This window comes from Chaetura pelagica, unplaced genomic scaffold (assembly GCF_000747805.2).
Source record: "Chaetura pelagica isolate M959 unplaced genomic scaffold, ChaPel_1.0 scaffold12, whole genome shotgun sequence".
Taxonomy (NCBI): Eukaryota; Metazoa; Chordata; class Aves; order Apodiformes; family Apodidae; genus Chaetura; species Chaetura pelagica.
The window spans coordinates 6,985,767-7,008,193 of NW_009952801.1; positions in this window are offsets into that span (position 1 = coordinate 6,985,767).

A 22,427-nucleotide genomic window follows, 5' to 3' on the forward strand; every position below is an offset into this window, starting at 1 on the left:
CGCTGCCCTGCGGGGTGAGCCCCTCGCTGCGGTGCGTGTGCGCAGGCCTCCCTTCTCCGGGCTGCTGCTCTGCTAAATTCGGGAGGAAGTCCATCTTCTCTTCGTATTTAGTAAGAGGGCTGGGATCTGTCATGTCTCACCACTGCAAAACTCCGAGGTCTCACACGCAGAGGCAACTGCCGTAGCCATTCTTGTCGCTCTGACAACAGCCAGGACTGTCAGTCCTCAGGCAAACGAGCAGCAAAGCAAAATATAACAAGAGATCCAGAGCTGCTACTTGAGCCATACTGGAGGACTTGGTACCAATCTTTATTCCTGTGGCTCCGATACAGGGAATGCTCTGTCCCTCTGACTGCATTTTACAATCCATATGTGCTGCACAACATGCTAACATACAAACACTCAGCCTAGCACCTTGGCTCCCCTAAATATGGATAACCCACCTATGAACAGCTACCTTAACAACAGGGCAAAAGCACTACTTAAATTATTATATCCCCTCTACCTAGATCATGATTCAAAAATACCAGAGCTTCTTGCAAGGTTTAACTAATTTTCTGTTTAAATATTCTGGTTTTAGCCTAAACAAAACATATATGGGATTTTGCCTCATATGCCAAAAATCTCAGATTCTTAACCTGAATATAAATCCCACACTCAGGCATCAGAATCCAGAAGAACAATCTAGACTTGGCCATTATTTTAATGGTACAATTTGGAGGCAAGAGCATAGGATTAGCAGGGTCCTGACTGAACGTACTTCTTCAAGCTCCAAAACCTGTGTCTTGTCTTGTGAGGAGACAGCCATTGAACCACTGCTAAACTGCAAGAGAACAAACTATACGTAAGTACTATATACACTTGAAAAGACAAGACCCACCATCACAGGCTGGAGTTTAGATTGCATTTGTAGAAATATTGCATATTTAATTGCTGTGAGAGGAGTTAGGCAAGCATCAAACTCTGTCACCTTCAGCTGTTCATGCGCTTTAGGTGTCTGAGAGTGAAAGAAGAGGTCCTAACACAGGACCTTAATGGTTTCTAGGTTAAAACTTTAGCTGGTTTGTATTTTCTCACACTTCTCGCAGTTCACAGAAGCAGAACATGTGACTACATATGAGGGAAAGTGGCATTATAGTTAAAGCAGAATTGTTCCCTTTTCATCTTTTATGTTTTAAGTGGTACCTGACATCTCGTATCATTAAAAATCAAGGCACAGCATAAAAGTTCCTAAGCTACTATATTTATGTAGGAGGGTGGAGAAAGCACAGATTTTCAAGTACCCACATGGGTGTAGGAAGGTGTTTCTGCAAAGACAGTATCCTTATTATGTCAGATTGTTATAAATGTTAAAGTCTGCTAAGGTGCAACGATTTTAATGCTCAGAGTATATTTTACCAGGACTATAGAAACCAGTGGTGATAAGCAGGGAACTGCATAGTGACAGATATAATTAATACATTTAATACTGGCATATCAGGATAGAGCTCATGTGACAGAAATAACATTTCCATAAACAGCTTGTTTTATGTAACATTTCCACTCCAGTCATAACAAGCTGTCAGAAAGATGGGGGGAGGGGGAAGAGACCTTGTGAAAATGTGTCCTAGATGAAGATCACTTCATGTGACAGTTATTAAAAAGGGGATATAAAACTGGAGTCCAATGGTAGGAGAGGAAGTGCTCTGGTGCCTGCTTTCTAATCTGCAGATTTCAAAGAGGTGAAGAGCTAAGCAAAACCTCAGCCAAAGCTAATAGAACTGCCCAGGAGGAGCTACGTGAGTTATCTCTGGTTTGCACCCTTTCAAATAAAGACAGGAAGGAAATGTAATATTCTAATCATTATATTTTAAAATGAAAAGATACAGTCTTTGTCCCTGTAATCACTTTAGTTTACTTGTACTATGGTGCTGCATCATCATTATGTGCTGATCCAGGCAATTAACATTACACATGGGACTATTCATGCATACATTTCAGCACATGCTTACATCTTTGCAGCATTAGGGCACTCTTTTCCAGGGTTATTTAACTGCTTACTGTCTCAACTGGCTGGTTTTGAAATGATTTATTTCTGATTCCCATAACAAAAGGATTATGATGAAAGGGGAGAAAAAAATTGAAAATCATTCAATGTGCAGGCAAGTTTTCATTATGACTGCAGAAGGTTAAATACTGAAATCCCATCTCCAAAATAGAATTAACTGGAGTCATGAGGGCTTTGAATTTTTTTTATCTAAACTGTTGGATTCATGAACAAACGTCATCAGTCTTACTCTTCTTGACTTCATTGAAAAAAACCCTTCTATTTTATCATTGGAGACTTAAAAAATGGTCCATAACTAAAAAAATCTAGTCACACAGTGGGATGAGGGGTAATTGGATGACAGTACTGGCAATGAAAAAACAGAAATCAGACTACACAGATTCGTTTATACTAAGTCCCTCAGATGACCAAAAGGGGAAACACTATGGAGATTATAGCCTCTCCATTGGAAATGACCAGTTTTATGTAATACTTTCAAGCATGTGTCAATAGCTGAATGCATCCTGTTAGAGTGGCTGAATTTATTTATTCCCTAATTCCATCTGTCTCTAAAAGAATACTATGAAGAGATTATTGTGATAAGAACTGGGCCATAGCATTAAATCAGAATTCAGGCCATGCAATCCAATTCAGCCTAGGTAGACTATCTATAAAAATGAAACTGTACAGCCATCCTATGGCTGCTTAGAAGATGGGAAATAAAGCAGTTCCAAGGGGGAGCTATTCACCCCCTAAATGTTGGTGTTACTAATATGCAGGTATAAGGTCGTAGTCTTCAGCAAATAAACAGAAATTTAAGTGGTCTTGGAAGCTGGATTACTCTTTTATTTCATGGATTTTCTTTTCTGCCAGTCCGAAGGACTACCAGTTGAGCTATCCTGAAATTAATGACATAGACTAAATGACTTCTATCACTATGTTCTTTAGGAAACTGAAAAATTCAACCTCAAGGGCAGCTTGAAAATCCTCTTCTTTTCATAAGCACCTTCTACGTTCATCTTACTTTGCAGATTTCATCTCTTTATAATGTTATGTCACCTGAATCTCTTCAAAAGTTTGACTTAAGCAAAAGTAATGGAGAGCAGCAATCCCCCAATGGCTTTTAAGTGTCTAGGGTGATAGTGCCTCGGGTTCTACAAAGAGATGCCCATCGATTCAGATCTAAAACCAGCTGTATCAATTGCATCCTCTCTATAGAAATGCGTACCAAACAGCTCTTAGAACATTTTTATTTTTTTATTATTTTTTTTTTGCTACACAAACAACTCTTAGTACACTTTACTCCTTGCTTTATTCGTTATCTAAATTAGAATGCACTGATGTTCTAAAATGGGAAGCAAAACCCATCAGAATCTTGCGTGGGGGAAGATAAGGGGCTGCCATTGATTTTGTCAGTTTAAAATTCAATACTCAGACAAACTTTCTGCTGAATTAGTAGCTCAGCCCCAGCAAAGCTAGGATCTGTGGCACTTACATGGCTGTTAAGATTGCTAGGTCACATTTGTTTTTCTTGGATCAAGTCATTAAGGTATTGGCTTATAACATTCAAAGTATCTAATGATGTATTTTAAAACTACTTGGCACATGTTTTCATTCATGACAAGTAAGAGGAGCCGTGACAGTTGTTGATGTTGCATTGAAAATTTCACATGTTTTCAAGTTGGGTACTGAAAAATGGATCGATTCTATATAGCTGAAGTTAAAAGTGAGTATAAATTACTTTTTCTTGGCATTTTTCTTCACTACCTCCTTTTTCTACTACTACAAGAAACTCTGTTCCCCTCAAGGCACCTTTTAGTAGCTTGAGAAGGATCCTGCTTCAGTTGAAGAGATTAGAAACCTGTGCACAAATTCTGAATCTCCTGCAACTCATCAAAACAATAATTAAGGAGTGGATATGAAATTCCTTACCCCCATGTTACATGCAAGGATATGAGCATGTGAGTGACAAGTTCTTTAACGTGATTTGCCTAACATTGTACATGAAGTTTGTAGCTGAACCAAGAAGGTGTCTTTATTCCAACATGAATGTCCTGTTAAATAAACACTCTTTCTACATTATTATGGTTCCAGTGGAAACTGCAAGAAAGGATGATCTTCAGAAAAGACTGTTTTCCCAGGAACTCTGATTCCTTTGCTCTGCAGCAGATAATTCCCTGCCAGTGAAGACCCTTGGTTGCATCTGCAGCTCCTTGTTTGCTCAGCAGCTCTGTTCCTGATTATAAAATACAGCACTCAAATGCCTAATTAAAACACATACTCCTGTGTTACTTGTATGAATTTAATACTTGTAAAACAGTTCCTGTCCATTTATCGGTGCAGTAGTGCCATGGTAAGTAGCTTCTCATAGAGAACTGGGAAACAGAAATCAGATAACAGAAATGACATTTGGTGACCCAGAAGAATGAGCTTTATAGACCCATCAACTCTGATCCACTAAAAAATGTCACCCACTGTGGAATCTTGAGCAGAATGGAAAACTGGTTGCTTTAGGAGTTGCGTTGAACTATATGGCCAAAATATGTGTGTATGAAGTAATATTTACCAGACAATCCTTAAAATATTTATGTTCTTTCACAGGATGGGCAGGCTCTTTACTGGGGACATGGTAGAGTTTAACAGTACCTGCTTTTCAAAGTGGTTTGGGCCAGTGGTGGCCTGTCAGCACAGTGTCCTTTGAGAAGGAGCTCTCCCTGCTTAGTAGGAGGAAGTAATTTAAGCTATTAAAAGTAGGCTTTCTGGACATAATATCTGTCAAGGATTGTACCCTGTTGAGTAAGATCTAGACGTAAGGAAAAAAAAAAATCTTTAAATGGGATTTCTGTGGGATTCAGGATTAAAGAATGAAGAAAATCCTTCTGCCTACAATGGAGAAGAAAGTGTTGGAGCTATCTGCTTTTGGGGGACAGAAGAAAAGAGGGCTGGGGACTAACAAGGCCAGAGCTCAGCAGCTTATCATTCTGAGCTGAGCTATTGTTTTATGCTAATAGCCAGAGGTAGAGAATATTGTAATGGAACCTGTTGTGTTTCATTCCATGAGGAAGGAAAACCAAGCCCATATTAGTCTTCTTAACAACGTAGGCAAGTATTACATTTTTGTATCCACCTTTTTCCTTTTATTTTGGATGGAAAATGGAATTCTGGGATGAAAACAGCATAGCTTGTTGAAAAAGGGTAGAGGAGGAGACCAGAGAGGGATAGTTGGCAAGTGACAGGGCTGGAAAGTTTCAGCAGTGCTCGTGGGGGTAAAGGGATTTGAGAGGAATCAGTGAGGTTTTTTTGGTGGGCTGGAGCTGTGAGAGAGAAGATGTGACAGTTCAGTAGAGCATGAAAGAAGTGGGACGTGAGAGTGTTTGGGAAGTAATCCAGGGTCTTCTTGTGTCTTGCTTAGCCTTGCGAGTATGCTTGCTCTTGCTATAAACCCAAGTCCTTACCCATTAGTATTTTGAATATGTGAGAAGAAAAGAAAGGTCAGATAATGCCATTCTCTTCACAAGAAGAGAAAAGAAGTAATAGTATGGGATAGAAAATTAAGAAAAAACATTGCTGAGGACTTTTTGGTTTGATGCTAAGGGGCTATGAGTTAAAAATTGTTGAGACAAAGTCTGCCTTGCACACACTAACCTGTGCGTCAGCCAACCAAATAATTTGCTTCCCCCAGCAATCTCATGACTCAAGCTATTATTATATGTTTTTAATGAGAAACTGAGGTAGGAATGTAATCTTTTACCAAAGGAGTGATTCCTTGTTGAACTCTTCAGCTTCTCTGTGTCTGATGTGGATTGTAAGATACACATCTTAGCATCATTTAAAGTTTTTTAGTAGGAGAAGTTGCTCTGAAAAAACTGGGACAGGAGAGGAGGATTTTCATACCTTACCTGGATTCAAACTTAGAAAGAAAGGTTCTATCTAGGACCTTTGCTTAGGTGATTGCCAACAAGATGATCTGCAGTAATACACTAAATAGATGCACTTTGAATTTCTCACTTTCATTTTGTTCCATTAAAAAACTCATTCCATATCTCTGTAGTACATCTCATAGCTCCACTCCTGAAGCTGTGAAGCTATGGAGAGGTGTTTTAGAGGTATATGGCATGCATATAGCAGCTCTACTGCCATGCCTTCTTATCTCAGCAATAAGCTTAACTCAGCAAACGTTGAATTTACTGACAGTGAGCATTTTGTTCAGAATATTTCTGAAACCTGGCTACAGTCTTTAAGCTATTGCACTTTAAGTAATGCACTGCCATACTAGGTGTGAGCATGTAGAAGTTACAAAATACATTTCCTACCACCAGCAATGCTACAAGGATGTCACTGACATCTTCTCAACGCATTTCATTTTCATCTTGTCCCCTGCAATAAAATGAGTAGTTTTCAAATTACATTTATGCTGTTGTTGCTTGCAAGAAACCTCCACCAATTTACTCTGCTGGTTGGGACGAACACTAAGCATACTGATCCAAAAAAACCCCACCACAACAAAACAAAAAACAAGCAAACAAATATTTATTCCAAATAATTCATTCAATGACTTAGTCACCTTTTTTGTTTTAATACATTAACCTTGGATGTTCAAAACAAAGATAACATCATTACTGCCTTGCTATGTAAACAGAATATATAAATAGTCTGTGCAGAATAGTAAATTAAAGTGCTCTTTGAATTGCATGTCTTACATAACCCCTCTGACATTCTGCCATCTTTCAGTCTCTGGCCTTCACTTTTTGGGGTAAGTTTCATATTCCACTGAAGTCCATTAAATTAAGATTCAATTAAACCCTTCTAATCTGAATACAGTCAAAATATTTTCTTACAGTGCAAGCTGTAGAAAAGCATTCTCAAATCTAAAATGCCACGAAATGAGCATCTAACTAGAACTTCAATACATGATAGGTCTGCCATCATTTTTTAGAACTCTGCAGCACATTCAAGTAATAAAGGTTAGAAGGTGTCTTAGTAATAGCAGCCCTCATAAAGTGCAGCACTCAAGTGTATGTTCAAAATTAATCTTATGAATAAAGTTCTCCTGAATTAAGTTGAACCTAACACATGCACAGCTAAATGTGCACCAGGGAGCGTCACTGAATTTGTGTCATTATAGCCCCCATCGTGTAGATTCACAAAGATCACATTTGCCTAAATGGGAGCATGGCCTGAAAAAAAGGCTAGAACAAACTTGCACATGTTAAGTGGCCTGACAGTCTGTATAACTCATGCATGATAGGCATTTTTGCTTCTGCAGTAACTAGGAATAGTGCCAACCCAGAAACTAGCACTCAAAAACCTCAGGACCACTATCTGCTCCCACTTTTGGCATCTGACACATAGAAAAAGACAAGAGTCCAGGCTTCAGCTGTTGCCTGCTCATACTCTTTGGATGAGTCATGGAAGAGATAACATCTGGGACAAACCCTGTTCAGAGCCATAACCTGAAGCCTATTAACATAGTTCTGAAGCTGAATAAGGAGCATGGTTATTTCCCCTTTGCCAGTTCTTCTAATGAGGTCAGAATCTATCTCCCACTGGGTAATTCTTTTCTGCTGCTGAAATGCAATAGGCCTAGCAAAATTCTTCAGCATGGGGCATCAGATCTGTTACTTGAGGAGATTTGGAACTGGGTTTTCTTTTGTTGCATTATACTTCTGCAAAACAATTGTTAAACTTTTGTGCACAAGGTAGAGAACCAAAAACCACCATAAAAGTCATAATTAAAATGAAAGAATTTGGGGACCACACTTTAAATATTCCCATTTTTTCAATGGCAGGCAATGGTTAACAAAACGGTTTTCTTTAATTGTACATGTCTCCATCAAATCCTCTTCTCTGACAAACTGTAATAATATTTTTTTATAAGAAACACACCTAATGGAGAAAGTGAAAAATGAGTCCAAAAGAGTAAGTTCAGAGGACATACAATTGAAAGAGTGATTTGTCAACATGCCTGGAAATCATAGTGTTTCTTGGATTACATCCACCAAATTGTTAGCTTCTGCAACATATTGATCAATAGTTTCTCTATACTGATGATGGATTAGCAGCAGCAGTAAGATCTGATGTCTGACTGGGAAAGTTGTACAGTCACATCACTGCCATGGACTTAGGGAGCTTACGTAAATATGGCCAGTGTTAACAGTGGAAGGGGGCCAAAGGCATCTTGGCTCTTTTTTTTCACCTAATAAAGTCCCATCTGGGTTTTATATGAATATATGCTATAGATGTGATATTATAAGTTAGAATTCTAGGCTCACAGTTCTGAAGAGCAAGCGTATCTGAAACTACCATCCCTAGAGACACACCGTGAAACCTCTGCATTGTGCGTTGTCCCCAGCACATGTGGTTCCCATGGGTTTCAATCAGACTAGTTCACACATATCTGACAGGGAAACCAAGTCCTATTGTCAAAATCTCACCTCACTTAGCTGCTGCCATGCTTCACAGAATCATATAATAGTTTGGGTTAGAAGGGACTTTAAAGGTCATCTAGTTCCAATCCCCTGCCATGCCCACGAGACGAGGTTGCTCAAAGTCCCATCCAACCCGGCCTTGGACACCTCCAGGGAAGGGGCATCCACAGCTTCTCTGGGTATCTTGTGCCAGTGTCTCACCACCCACACACTAAAGAATTTTTTCCTCATTTCTAATCTATATCTATACATATCTGCCCTCTTTCAGTTTGAAACTACTACCCCTTTCCTATCACTACATGCCCTTGTAAAGAGTTCCTCCCCAGCTTTCTTGCAAACTCCCTTCAAGTACTGGAAGGCCACTATAAAGTCTCCCCAGAGCCTTCTCTTTTCCAGGATTAACAACCCCAGCTATCTCAGCCCATCTTCATAGCAAAGGTGCTCCGCACTGTGACCATCTTCATAGCCCTCCTCTGGACATCCTCCAAGAGCTCCAGGTCCTACTTATGTTGGTGACTCCAGAACTGGACACAGTACTCCAGGTGGGGTCATACAAGAGCATAGAGGAGGAGAATCACTTCTCTCAACTTGCTGGCCATGCTTCTTTTGATGCAGCCCAGGACACAGTTCTCTTTCTGGGATTCAAGCACACATTGCTGGCTCATGTTGAGCTTCTCACCAATAAACACCCCCAAGTCCTTCTCCTTAGGGCTTTGTGATAGAGGAGCTCTGCTTACTCAGGTAATTGCCACCTGCACGTGGTGGAACAAGATTGTGCACTCAGTTCGCAGCTGAGTCTTAATGATCTGCGCTATCATACTGTCTGCTAACCAGCTCTCTGACTTTCTAATTAAATGTTAAAAAAAAAAAAACAGCTTATCAATGAAGCTGTTTTCCTTAGCTAAAATGTACAATTATTAATTTAGCAGTATTTTAACCTGGATTTGCAAGAAAAGAATGCATCTCAGCAAAAAACTGCTGAGGAACATCTTAACTGCAATTGTTACAAGATGAAGTACTGAGGGCACAGGAACGATTACAAATAATGATCTTAAAATTGCATCCATCTGGCAGCAATTACTGTAGCTGAGAAATCAAAAAAATCCCATACCTTCCCAACCAGCAGAACAGTGAGTAGTAGCTAATAGTAAAGACTGACTTTGCAATAATTTCTATCAGTCATATTGCAATAATATTTTCACTTCTGCTTAGTGCTCTCCATCTTGAAAATGTGATCACAGAGCTGTGTTGTGGTTTCTGATTCAAAGCACATTCTCCAACATGTGTTCCTGATACAGTTTTGATGTTTTATTTTATAGTTCATTATGATAATTACACAAAATACTTTAAAAACTGCTTATTACTGCACGGTTATTTTTGAGAGTGGGTTTTTGTATATGTCAAGAGAAAATCAAAGCATCTTAAAAGAAAAAATAGTAATCTAAGAAACATATATTTTAAAAGCTTTCACAGACTCTCTCATGCCTTTCTTAAAATGCCTTTGATGGAATGGAGCAGGTTATCTTCACGGGACTGACATTTTCCTTCAGAGCTGGGGCTGTGCTACGCTGAGAGAGAACCTCCATTAGAGCTTTTTGTCAGGGAGGAAGGGCACAGCCTTAGGCCAGGCACTCTCTGCCATATCTTGGAGGCTACATTCCCATTTACTTTATATAATTCTTGTTTCACTGGGCCTGAATAGACTGTCTCTTGCAAAAGCATGATTTCCCCCACCATTGCTTCAAACGCTCTTTTTAAACCATACCCACAGAAGTCTCACCAATAAACACCCCCAAGTCCTTCTCCTTAGGGCTTTGTGATAGAGGAGCTCTGCTTACTCAGGTAATTGCCACCTGCACGTGGTGGAACAAGATTGTGCACTCAGTTCGCAGCTGAGTCTTAATGATCTGCGCTATCATACTGTCTGCTAACCAGCTCTCTGACTTTCTAATTAAATGTTAAAAAAAAAAAAACAGCTTATCAATGAAGCTGTTTTCCTTAGCTAAAATGTACAATTATTAATTTAGCAGTATTTTAACCTGGATTTGCAAGAAAAGAATGCATCTCAGCAAAAAACTGCTGAGGAACATCTTAACTGCAATTGTTACAAGATGAAGTACTGAGGGCACAGGAACGATTACAAATAATGATCTTAAAATTGCATCCATCTGGCAGCAATTACTGTAGCTGAGAAATCAAAAAAATCCCATACCTTCCCAACCAGCAGAACAGTGAGTAGTAGCTAATAGTAAAGACTGACTTTGCAATAATTTCTATCAGTCATATTGCAATAATATTTTCACTTCTGCTTAGTGCTCTCCATCTTGAAAATGTGATCACAGAGCTGTGTTGTGGTTTCTGATTCAAAGCACATTCTCCAACATGTGTTCCTGATACAGTTTTGATGTTTTATTTTATAGTTCATTATGATAATTACACAAAATACTTTAAAAACTGCTTATTACTGCACGGTTATTTTTGAGAGTGGGTTTTTGTATATGTCAAGAGAAAATCAAAGCATCTTAAAAGAAAAAATAGTAATCTAAGAAACATATATTTTAAAAGCTTTCACAGACTCTCTCATGCCTTTCTTAAAATGCCTTTGATGGAATGGAGCAGGTTATCTTCACGGGACTGACATTTTCCTTCAGAGCTGGGGCTGTGCTACGCTGAGAGAGAACCTCCATTAGAGCTTTTTGTCAGGGAGGAAGGGCACAGCCTTAGGCCAGGCACTCTCTGCCATATCTTGGAGGCTACATTCCCATTTACTTTATATAATTCTTGTTTCACTGGGCCTGAATAGACTGTCTCTTGCAAAAGCATGATTTCCCCCACCATTGCTTCAAACGCTCTTTTTAAACCATACCCACAGAAGTTTTTGATTATGCTTTGAATATTTTGAGTCCTATAACACTACTATGAAAAAGAAATATGTGGAAACTATTTGTATGCCAGCCATTTTGGGATGGTTCCCTTTTAGTATACTTTATGAGAGCCTTTTCTCCTAGGTGTATTAGGAATAATATCAAATGCAAATGAGATGTATGTTTTCCTCAAAAATCAACTTTTAACATAAGTTAAATAACACCCAAACAGTGTTTTCCTTTTGAAAATGAAATGCTAAATGTACACATAATTATTTTAAAAATAAGATATTTTAAGGTTTTTTTAAGATTAAGTCAGAAATATAATGTCACACCTGCAATGTCTTTAATGCCTACATTTAAAGTGTTGACAGTTCAGAAATAGAAGTTTTAATTAATATATTTATTTATTTATTTATTTTTTTGGAAGGAAAATAGAGAGGTAACTTAAATACAATGAACAGAAAATATATTTTCCCTCTGGCCATAATACCTCATCTCCCTTCAACAGTGCTCTAGAAATAACAGTATAGATTTCTGCTTATTCTTCCATGATATTTGGGAACTGGGAGGAAATATAAAACATTATTGAAATAAGTGTATTTTAATTGGTTCCTAGCTAATGTGGTAAAATGCAACTCAACATAAATCAAATAGATTTATGTTATTTACAAACTCAAATAGACTTAAAATTACGTGCTGAATGCATTAATCTATTTTAAATCTGATGGAGCTGAATCAGTGAGTTATTGCCCACGAATCTAATCTGTGGAAATGTATATTAATAAAAGCCTCCTGTACCCATATTTAACTACAGAATATTTACAGTTTTTAACTTTACCTGCTCCTACCACATCACATGCAAGTTATTATTCGTCAACTATTTCTCAGTGATCTCATACCTCAGGGAAAACCATCACCCCTGGAAGTCTGTCCTGTCTATCATAACTAATTTATGGTTCCCCTCACTGCATATATAGATTATAAATCAAGATATAGAATTTGAAGAATATAGGGAAAAAATCATGTTTTTTACAGGAGACTGTCTTTTTGTATTACATCTGGTTTAGCATTGCTTTAAGTTATTTAATGTTCCTCCTTATAATTACTGATTTAGAAGGAGTATTTACATTTTTAAAGAAGAAAAGAATTGCCTTAATTAAACATTCAAATAATTTAAATATATAAACCAAAAGATGCTCTTATTTGTTTAGGATCTAAGCAAAGCTTTTTCTGAAATCTTCTTAGCATGGAAAGACTAACAAGTTATTTGTATATGGTCCTCCCTGTAAAGTATTGATAAAGAAAACAGGACATCACAACTTTAAAAAAACAAAAGCAATAAAACATTTACCAGAGTAAAATCTGCCAGGCTAGTGGTATACACCACAAATTTACTAAGTCAAATTCAGTAACATTTAAAGCTAAATTTTAGAAAGCCCCATTCAGATATACTTTGCATTTTCTTGTACCACTATAAATTAGGAATATGTGACTGAAATTAATGTTGTCAGCAGGTGTAAAAATGAGAGGAAACACTTCTGTTTTTCCTCCACACACCACATGCTCATGTATAACCCCCGCATTTCCAGGAGCAGCATAAAGAGATCTAAGTATAGATAAGAATCTGCATATTTGCTCTCATTAAGTCATTGAGTCTATTAAAAAAGAAACTGTTGATCTCTGAAAATAAAATAAAAATGTGTGAATGAAATATTCCACAAATATATTAAGCTGAAAGACACATAGTAAGTAGCTTCCTGTGCCATTGGATTGAGGGTGAGCAGTGGCCAGGTCAGTTTCCAGATTTCCTGATGAGATAGAATCACAGTATTACACGATGGTTGAGGGTGGGATGTACCTCTGGAGGGCATCTGGTCCAGCTGCCTGCTCAAGCAGGACCACCTAGAGCAGGTTGCCCAAGGACCATGTACAAACAGCTTTTTAATATGTCCAAGGATGGAGAGTCCACAACCTCCCTGGGCAACCTACCCCAGTGCTCAGTCAATGTAAAAATATTTCCTGATGTTCAGGCAGAGCTTTCTGATTTTCAGTTTGTGCCCGTTGTCCCTTGTCATGACACTGGGCACCACTGAAAAGAGCCTGGCTCCATCCTCTTTGCACTCTCCCTTAAGGTATTTCTGTACATTGAGATAACGTGAGCCCTCTTACAAAGCTCTTAATATCATACTGCACTTCCAATTTGTAGAACAGAAAAAATCCTTGTGCTTTCCTTTTTGACTGGTTCAATTAGGAGCGATTGGAGGCTGGTTCATGTTACACATCAGCACTGTGCCTGCTCCAGTGCAGTTTGTTCATACAAGAAAGCTGTAAGTGTTGCCACTCCAGGTCTGAATCAGTAAGGTTTTGCCATGATGCCAGCTCAATATTCTGTCATTTTCAACAGACATGACCATGCCTTGGCCCAGAGTCTGGCAGCAATGGAGTACCCACATTAAAAGGAAGGTCTCCAACTGTTTCTTGGATCTAAGCAAGATTTCCTTGTGAGATGGATAATGATAACCACCTCAGCTCTTCAGGACAGGCCGTGTCCCTGACTTCCACTCTTGTTTCAAGCAAGATAAAGGCCTCTAATTAACTACAAGAGCCACTAAACCAGCCTTTCCTTTTTTGGAAATAAATTGCTGTTTTTCATTTAATATTTTTTCTCTCCATTTACAAAAGTATGTGAAGTTAAACATTAATTACAGGGTGTTGGTTTTGCGTTGTTGTTTTTTTTAAATTCCTTGTTCCTGGGCAGAGAGAATGCTGTATAATCTTGGGAATTCATAATATATCTGTAGGCATAGAGTATTCTTAATTTAAATAAACAAAACAATTAGTAGGTTGACAAAACGGGCTGAAGTTATTTCTTGTTATTCAGTTTTCAAAGCAACCAACTATTATTTGATGTATTTTAGCTCCAGAACAACATTTTTCAAAATAAATTATTTCAAAGACATCACAGGAAAATGCCTTAGGATGAGGTAAATGCAGTATAAACTCTGACAGAGGCTATTTTGATAGATGTTGCTGGCCTCAATCCTTTGTGTTGCCATATAAGCATAAATAACAATTTGAAATTATTTTAGAAGTAATGCAAAGAGAAGCAAATAAAACGAGCGGTACAAACAATATCTATAAATAGATAGGGCCAAATATTTTTAAGAGAAGATTTCTTTCAAGAAAATACAAATTACATGGGAACTACTCAATTTCAATAACATTTTTAATTAAAAAAATGTGAAAATTTTGCTTTATTTCCTCTTAGTCATTTTGTTTTCCATTTTTTGTGGATTGATGTGAAATTATTCTGTATGTAATAATAACTATTATCTTGATGTTGACATTCTGTGGAAAAGGAAACATTTTAACTTGACTTTGTTCCAATAAGAGTGAAATCATGTTAGAAGCATTTATCACAGAAAGGAATGTAAGCTTCCTGATACCCTCCTTATCTTCAGCAGATACAGAGATTAAGGTGTAAGCCAACTAGTTTGTTTGCAGCGTGTGCAACTTGAAAACTAATGTTTTCCATGTTTAAAAAAATTGCCTGCCTTGAACTCCTAAGTCAAGTACAAAACAGTTCCTGCTCCACGGGTCAACCTGCAAAAGAAAAATAGTCCCTCTTCATACTCTGAACATCCTGTGTTGTTCCCTACTCATCCTCTCTAATCTTCCATTTTTCACTCCTCAGTAGGTAAAACAGAAGTCACTCAACTGATGACTGTGGTATTGTAGAAATGCTCATATCTATGAATATTTCTTTTCCACTTTGGGTTAAGTAACATTTGCTTGAAAAAAAAAACAAACTACTATTTTAAACTATCAGCTTCTTCCTGTGTGTGTCTGCAGGTAGAGCGTCCAGTTCTGGAGTCGCCAAAGGAAGAAAGGCATGGACCTGTTGGAGCTGGCCCGGAGGAGGGCTACGAAGATGATCGAAGGGCTGGAGCACCTTTCCTATGAAGACAAGCTGAGAGAGTTGGGATTGTTCAGCTCAGGCAAGAGAAGGCTCTGGGAAAACCTTATTGCAGCCTTCCAGTACCTGAAGGGGTGCCTACAGGAAAGCTAGGAAGGGACTTGTTACAAAGGCATGTAGCAATACAACAAGGGGTAATGAATTTAAGCTGAAAGAGGGCAGATTTAGGCTAGACTTTAAGAATAAATTCTTTAGTGTAAGGGTGGTGAGACACTGGCACAGGTTGCCCAGAGAAGCTGTGGATGCCCCCTCCCTGGAGGTGTCCAAGGCCGGGTTGGATGGGACTTTGAGCAACCTCGTCTCGTGGGCATGGCAGGGGATTGGAACTAGATGACCTTTAAGGTCACTTCCAGCCAAACCATTCTATGATTCTATGGTTCTATGAGTAGAGGCTTAGTCCTACTGTCACTGAAGTAGTATAAAAAACTCCCACAGAGATGAGGTATACTGGAACCCAATTACAGGATTGTGGAAATTAAGTGATAGTAACATTATGGAGCATCCTAATTTTCTACTAGGTGGGAGTCTATGCCACTGATTTAATTGGGCTTCTGATCTAGCAGTGTGGATGGAGGTACCTATCTGTTTACTATTCCAACACCACCACAAAAAGATATTATATCAGCACCATGCAGCAAAAACAGTTTTAGAACAGTCTGGATTTTCATCTGCCTCATGTATCAGCAATGAAATTGCCAGCTAAACCCTAATTGTGGATTCTTTATGAAAGGTAATAATAGAAGATACCAGGAAGAGCACAGCTGGTATTTCAGCTACCATGCTGAGCTGAAAGAGCTAGCAGCTTAAAAAAACCCAGAAGTGTTTTGATTTGTAAGCAAAGCACATTTTATTTGGGTGTCACCAAGAAAGAACACACAAGAGACCATACTGTAGATGGAAGCTGACCCTGGGGAAGTCAATAGGAATTTTCCCAATTACTTTAGTGGAACTGGGATTTCATCCAATATCTATTTTCTCAATACCCCACAGCTTTGGAGGCTTATTACAAAAAAAAAACCAAAACCAAACCAAACTAAAAAAACCAACACAAACCCACACCAAACCAAACTGACAACAAAAACCAAACAACAAAAAACAAAAAGCAAGCAAACAAACAAACAAAACCAACAAGAAAAACGCAAACCAAACAATAGTCATAAAGGACACAAGAAAGATTTCTCTGCCAAAATATATCTTTGTTTCATTGTCAAATGCTCTGCCCTGAAATGTGGGCACGCTGCTCCCACTCACTGTGGCAGGAGCAGGGAATGGTTGCACAGTTTGACCCTTGAGTTTGGTGCCCTCTCAGTGGTTTGGCAAACAACCTCCAGACCCTTTGGATAGTGGTCTTCTTTCTTCTGCCTGTGCAATGATTGGAGTTTAACTTTACATCCACAGATAATCTAGCTCTGGATAGACCTCCAAGCAAAGCACAAACTAGATCATAAATGAAACTAATTATTTTAAATGCATATGTCCAGCTCAAAGTTTTGTGACAGCAGATGGTTTCTAAGTTAGCTTTGCTGTAATGAAACATAAGATGTTTTGTTTTCATCAGTACCATGTAACTTTCCCTCTAACTAGTTTTGTGCTGTAACTGGCTCAGTAAATCTCTCACTGAAAAATGTACTGGAGCAGATGACTGAACGTAGAAACACACGGAAGGGTTTTTAAAAAGAATCTCAGACACATTTCTTAGCATATGAAGCTTGCTCAAGTTAGCAGTTTTAAATATAGTCTGGTTGGGAATGACTTTTGCCCTCACTTTGTTGTAGTTGTCAGTTATTTAGACAGGCACCTGACATTGTCAAGTCTGGTGTCTCTTATAAAGTCTCATGCCTGGCAGCAGAGAAGTCTTTGAGCTCATTCTTTCCTGCTTTGCACCCACCAAGCTCATCCTCAGAGAAAGTATGAAGTGACTCTAAATGTCACAAAATAGGATAAAGTCATCTCATCTCAAGAATATGTGTCATGGACAAAGCAAGGAAACAGGGAGCTACAGCCAAATTCTGCTTTCTGATGCACAGAATTTTTCTTCTTATTTTCTATTTATTCTTTTCAATGACAAGGTAAAGGTGTTTTTGGTCCTCTAAATCTTAACCCAGGTTTTCCCTCACTGTAATAAATGATTTAGGACAATATCCTTAATTCTTATTCTGTGATCTTCCTAGTTAAACTTTGTCTAAACATTTCCATTATGTAGAAAGGTATCTATTAAGAAAAAACCTCCACCAAGTATGTACAGAATTTGACACACATACAATCATCAGTATATCACCTTTAAAAAAAAAAAAAAAAAAGTTGTATTTTGATTCTGCTAGGTCTAGGAGACTATTTATTTCAAGGGGAAGTTTTAGGTGGAGAATCCTTTTATCTGAAGTTTCAAGAAAGGTAATAAAGTTCTTAAACATAGACCCAGTATCAGCTACCGAAAAATACAAATTTTGATGGAATTCAACTTTTCAACCCTTTTTTTTAAATAAGCCTTTAGAAGGAAGAATCTTTCACAAGCAAGGTTCCTTTAATTCCACATTTACTTCTCTTTTTGGTGCCACCACAGGACGGCTTGATACCAGGAGATTTCTTGTTGGTTTCATTTCCTTTTTTAACTCTAAGTCTATAGGGTATTTTTTTGGGGAAAAGGAAAGGAAGCACAGAAGCCAGTTCTGCTCTCCATTGCAATGACTTGAACAGGCCACTCCATTTTCCCTTGTCTTGTGGAAACCTCTGAGTTCAGCAGCACTTTTCTGCTCCATACATTAGCTGTTAGGAGGAAAACTTCTCTCCTACAACAAGTTGAGTGGCTGGGACTCAAGAAAGAAACCCAGGTACAAAAAAGAAAAAAAAAAAATTTAAAAAAAAGATAAGAAAGTTATTTCTTTCTTGTCACTTCTGTGAAATTAATTTCCCTAAATTTGCTAACTTTCCAAGGAGCTTCTACTTAGTCTTTTCCTCATTAACATGTGGGACAGAGAAGGAAAGTTGTCTGCCAATAGCACACACTGGTCTGAACCCATACCAAAAGGCAGCCCACCATTACTCCATCTGATCCTTTTGAGCCCAGGAATAAGAATTAGATGATCCAACTCTCTGTGTGCTGCTCATTACACAGTCTGCTTTGCCTTATATATGCTGACTCGGTGGATCCTTGAGGCTTGCATTACTATTTGATTGTGGTGTAAAAGAGCTAATGCTGCTAATTATTCTAGCTGCTAATTATTCTTTTGGTGACCTGGTTTCTCAGCTTCTTGTGAAAACACGTGTTAGTATTGTGCTATGTTTTTGGACTGCAAAGGGTTTTACCAAATGGGATGTGCTTTGTGTCTGCTGAGTGCTGATGACTACCTGCTGGTGAGTTGGTGTCAGGGCAGTTTCATTAGTATAACTGTTACAAAAATTCAGTTCATTTGTATATATATATATTTCATATATATATAAACACCCTAAGAAAACTGGTTATACCAGTTTCTCCTGTCAGTAACACTCTTCAAGCTCCACCAACAGCTCAGGCATTGAACTTTGCAACCTTCAGATCAGTGGCAGCACTAAGGTTGCTGTGCCTGGTCTTAATACTAGAGGGGAACAAAAACAACCCACCCCTGGTGCCAGACAGGCTAACCAGGTCTGTCTGGCAAGGGAATCAACTGCTGAGCCCTGCAAAGCATCTTGTGTCTCCAGTTTCATTAAGACCCAGCTCCTCTGCTCTTACGGACTACAGGGCTAATGCTGAAGATTAGTACTCTGTATAAGGTTTGATTAGATACCAAATAAGCTGGGACTTTCTGGCTAGTTGTGGCCTATAGGTTGTCTCCTTGTGAGGAGAACATCCGGCGACTGCTGCCATGCACTTTTCACAAGCAGGTAAATTAGTTCCCAAAAGCACAGCTTCACAGCAACTACATTCATATTCTGCAATAATGTTGCTAATGTGGGTATAAATGGCAAGACTGGGAAGGGGTGGGCAGGATGCTGCCACATGTGTGGTCTCTATGGGAGGTGTGGGACTGCCCTGTGGTAGAAACAGCCAGGTCCAGCCACTGTCACAAAAAAACCACCACATGACAGAGCTGAGCCCAACAGTGGATCTTTGCACCACCTCTGAACCAGTGAGAGGAGGTTGTGATGCCTCAGGGAAAACAAGGGCCAGAGGAGCAGTAAGTGCCCCAATGCTGGAGCAGGGACAACCCCAAAGGGACTGCAGCCCATAGTATTTAAACACTGGTCATCTTTGTTTTGCAGTACCTGAGTCAGTTATTAAATGTTGTAAATTATGTTAAATTCCCTAAGTTGAGTCTCTTTTACCCATGACAGTTATTGCTGAGTGATTTTTTGTATTTATTTTGACTCATGAGTTTTCTCTTCTTCTTCCTATTTTCTCCCCTGTTCTGCTGGAAGGCAGGGAGTGAGCAAGTGGCTGGGTGGGTGCTTGGTTCCTAGGCTCATTTTTTCTAAGGACTATTTTTTTTTCCTAAATATTTCTTGTGCATTGTGTATATTTTACTCCTTTTAAAATTCAAGAAAGTAAATTTGACAGCAGTTCATGATGGAAACAGGGAGAGGGAAAACAGTTTCTTAGCTTTAAATATCACCAGGGTTATGGGTGGAGTTAATAACTGGCATCATGCAAGGTATGAACACATACTTGGCGTCCTTAAACTCAGAGAAAATTTGACCACTCAAAGATGCATCCCTATGGATAAGGCTTTACTGACAGAAGCACAAATCTTGTTTCCCTAATAGCAATATTAGTGTTTCTTTGTCTGTTTATATATCTATATATTATTTTACATGTCACATAAAATTTTAATTTCAGTTCAGATTTACCTGTTGGGGTTAGTGTCTTCTAAGTGTACGGAAATTATTTCTTTGAAGAAGACTACATTTCCAAGTTCAGGAGGCCAGGTGTCAACATCAGGGTCAAATACTCATGTTTCAATCCATCTCAAAATGTGTCCAGCCCTTCCTTGTTTCTGTACCAAAATAACTGCTGTATTCCTCCAGCCACAACTTGTGAGATGTTGGTTTATTTTTTTCTGAACATTAGGTATGTCCAGGTATAAGCAGTATCTAGCTCAGACAAAATGCAGCATAGACAAAACTGCTGCAGCTCATCTGTTCAGTCATCGAGAATAGCTTTTTTTATTCCTTTATCTCTTTATCCCATTTCAAATATTATTAGAAAAGTGTTTTTCTTCTTTCCCCTCTAGTGTGCTTCCTGCCAGTGTTTATCTTCACTTCTCAGATATGTCACTCTTTGATTGTGCCTTGCTTATTCTGAGGATTGCTTTTTCATGACATCTTTATAATTCCAGGAGAAGTGCTCTGAAAGTAAGAATGGTAATAATTTTATTAAATAGAGGATACAAAATTTTGCTAAATACAATACAACACTTACTGGTCTTACTGAAAATAAAGGCTGACCAGAGGAGCATTGGCAAAAATGATGGAACTTACAATAAGGCTCTGTAAACATAATGTGCTGTACACCTTGTTTGACAAGATTCGTTTCAGTTCTCTATTTTCAGTTTCAGCTTGCTTTTTTTGCTTTTTTTTTTTCCCAAGAGTGAGCTCTAGAATATGAGTCTCCCATGAGCGCTTGTCCAACTGGAGACATTGCCATGCTTTAAAATACAAATGCTTTAAAATACAAAGGAGTATCTTTAAAAATAAAGCCCTATATATATATTTTGGAGAATGTTCCACATCAGCATGAGCCCATGTAGATGAGCTAGTAGGTGACAAATCTAAAAAAAGAGGGAAGAGGCATCCCACTACAGAAATTTCTCCTGAAAAGAGTCGAAAACTTACAATGTACATGACAAAGGGAGGAGTTTGGAGACAGAAAGAACTCACTGACTTACTTTTGTTAAAAAGGGAAAAGTATATTAAGAGTTTAAATTGGTTTGTTTTTTCTGTTAGCAACTAGTTCTTCCTTTCTATAATTAAGTCTGTCTCAATACACATGGCCTTCAGGCACTTAAGGATGATGATGATAAAGTGGTTTGCTATATGCATAATGAAACATCTTGCTCTGGTATTTCACAATGTTGTTTTTGGAAAACCTTAAATAAACTCCAAGTAAATTAGAAGCTATATACTCTTCATAAGGTTAAAACCAGTTTAAATACACCAAGTGCTCCAGGAATTTTTTTCTTCTTGGTATCTTAGGGAATAGTGTTTCAGCTCAAAACATCCAAATTGTGTGCAGGACAAGAAGCCGGGATGTTTGCTGATGATTCAGATAAGGCACAACATATTCAGCCTTGATCTGTTCGAATAATAAAGTGATTGCTTGGTGCTGCGATGAGGTTTGAGCACTTTCATGCTCTCCTCTTCAGTAAAGCTCATCCTCTGTTCTTCTCTGAATATTTGCATGACCTTGCAAATCACTTAAAGTGTCTTTTCCCTGTTTATTTTGGTGAAATTGCCAAACAATGACCTCCCATTGTCTACTTACTTTTTCTAATTGGGTGAGCTGTATCAATGCTGCAATTCATTTTTTTACCAGCTGACAGACCAAGAAGGAAACTCTATTCTCTCATGCTCAGTTTTTAAGTAAAATGCAAACCCACTTAACCAATCACATTCATTAGCATCCTTCTCATACAGTAGGTTGCTAGTTTGGAATTGTTTATGGAATATCTAAAAAGCTCATATTAAAAATTAATGAAATCAGGATGAACAAACACAGTAAATCACTTCTTTGTTTGTCTGGCCACATAATTTTGTAGACTTTTCTTCTATTTACTTGAATGCAAAGAATAAAAACATTCACAGTATTAGTCCTATGTGGTTGTGAAGGTAGATGGTTTCTGTACATCCTGATGATCGTGGAGTTTTATTGCCAGACTTTTAGTTCTTCATTCATTAGAATTCACAAACAATAGAGATTTAACAACTTCAGACCAGAAAATAATTATTAAAAAAATAGACAAGTGAAATTCACAATACAACATATCAACCCAAGATGGGCTATTTTACACTGAGCACAGGCAAATCTTCTACTGTTGTAAATGAAGTAAATTCTTTGAGTCAAGAAGTCAGTGTGAAATTCTGATGGTACTAGGACAGTGCCAAAATGGGAAATAAGTCCTTCAATGCTGACTTCACGGGGTGTGGACACAGCAGGA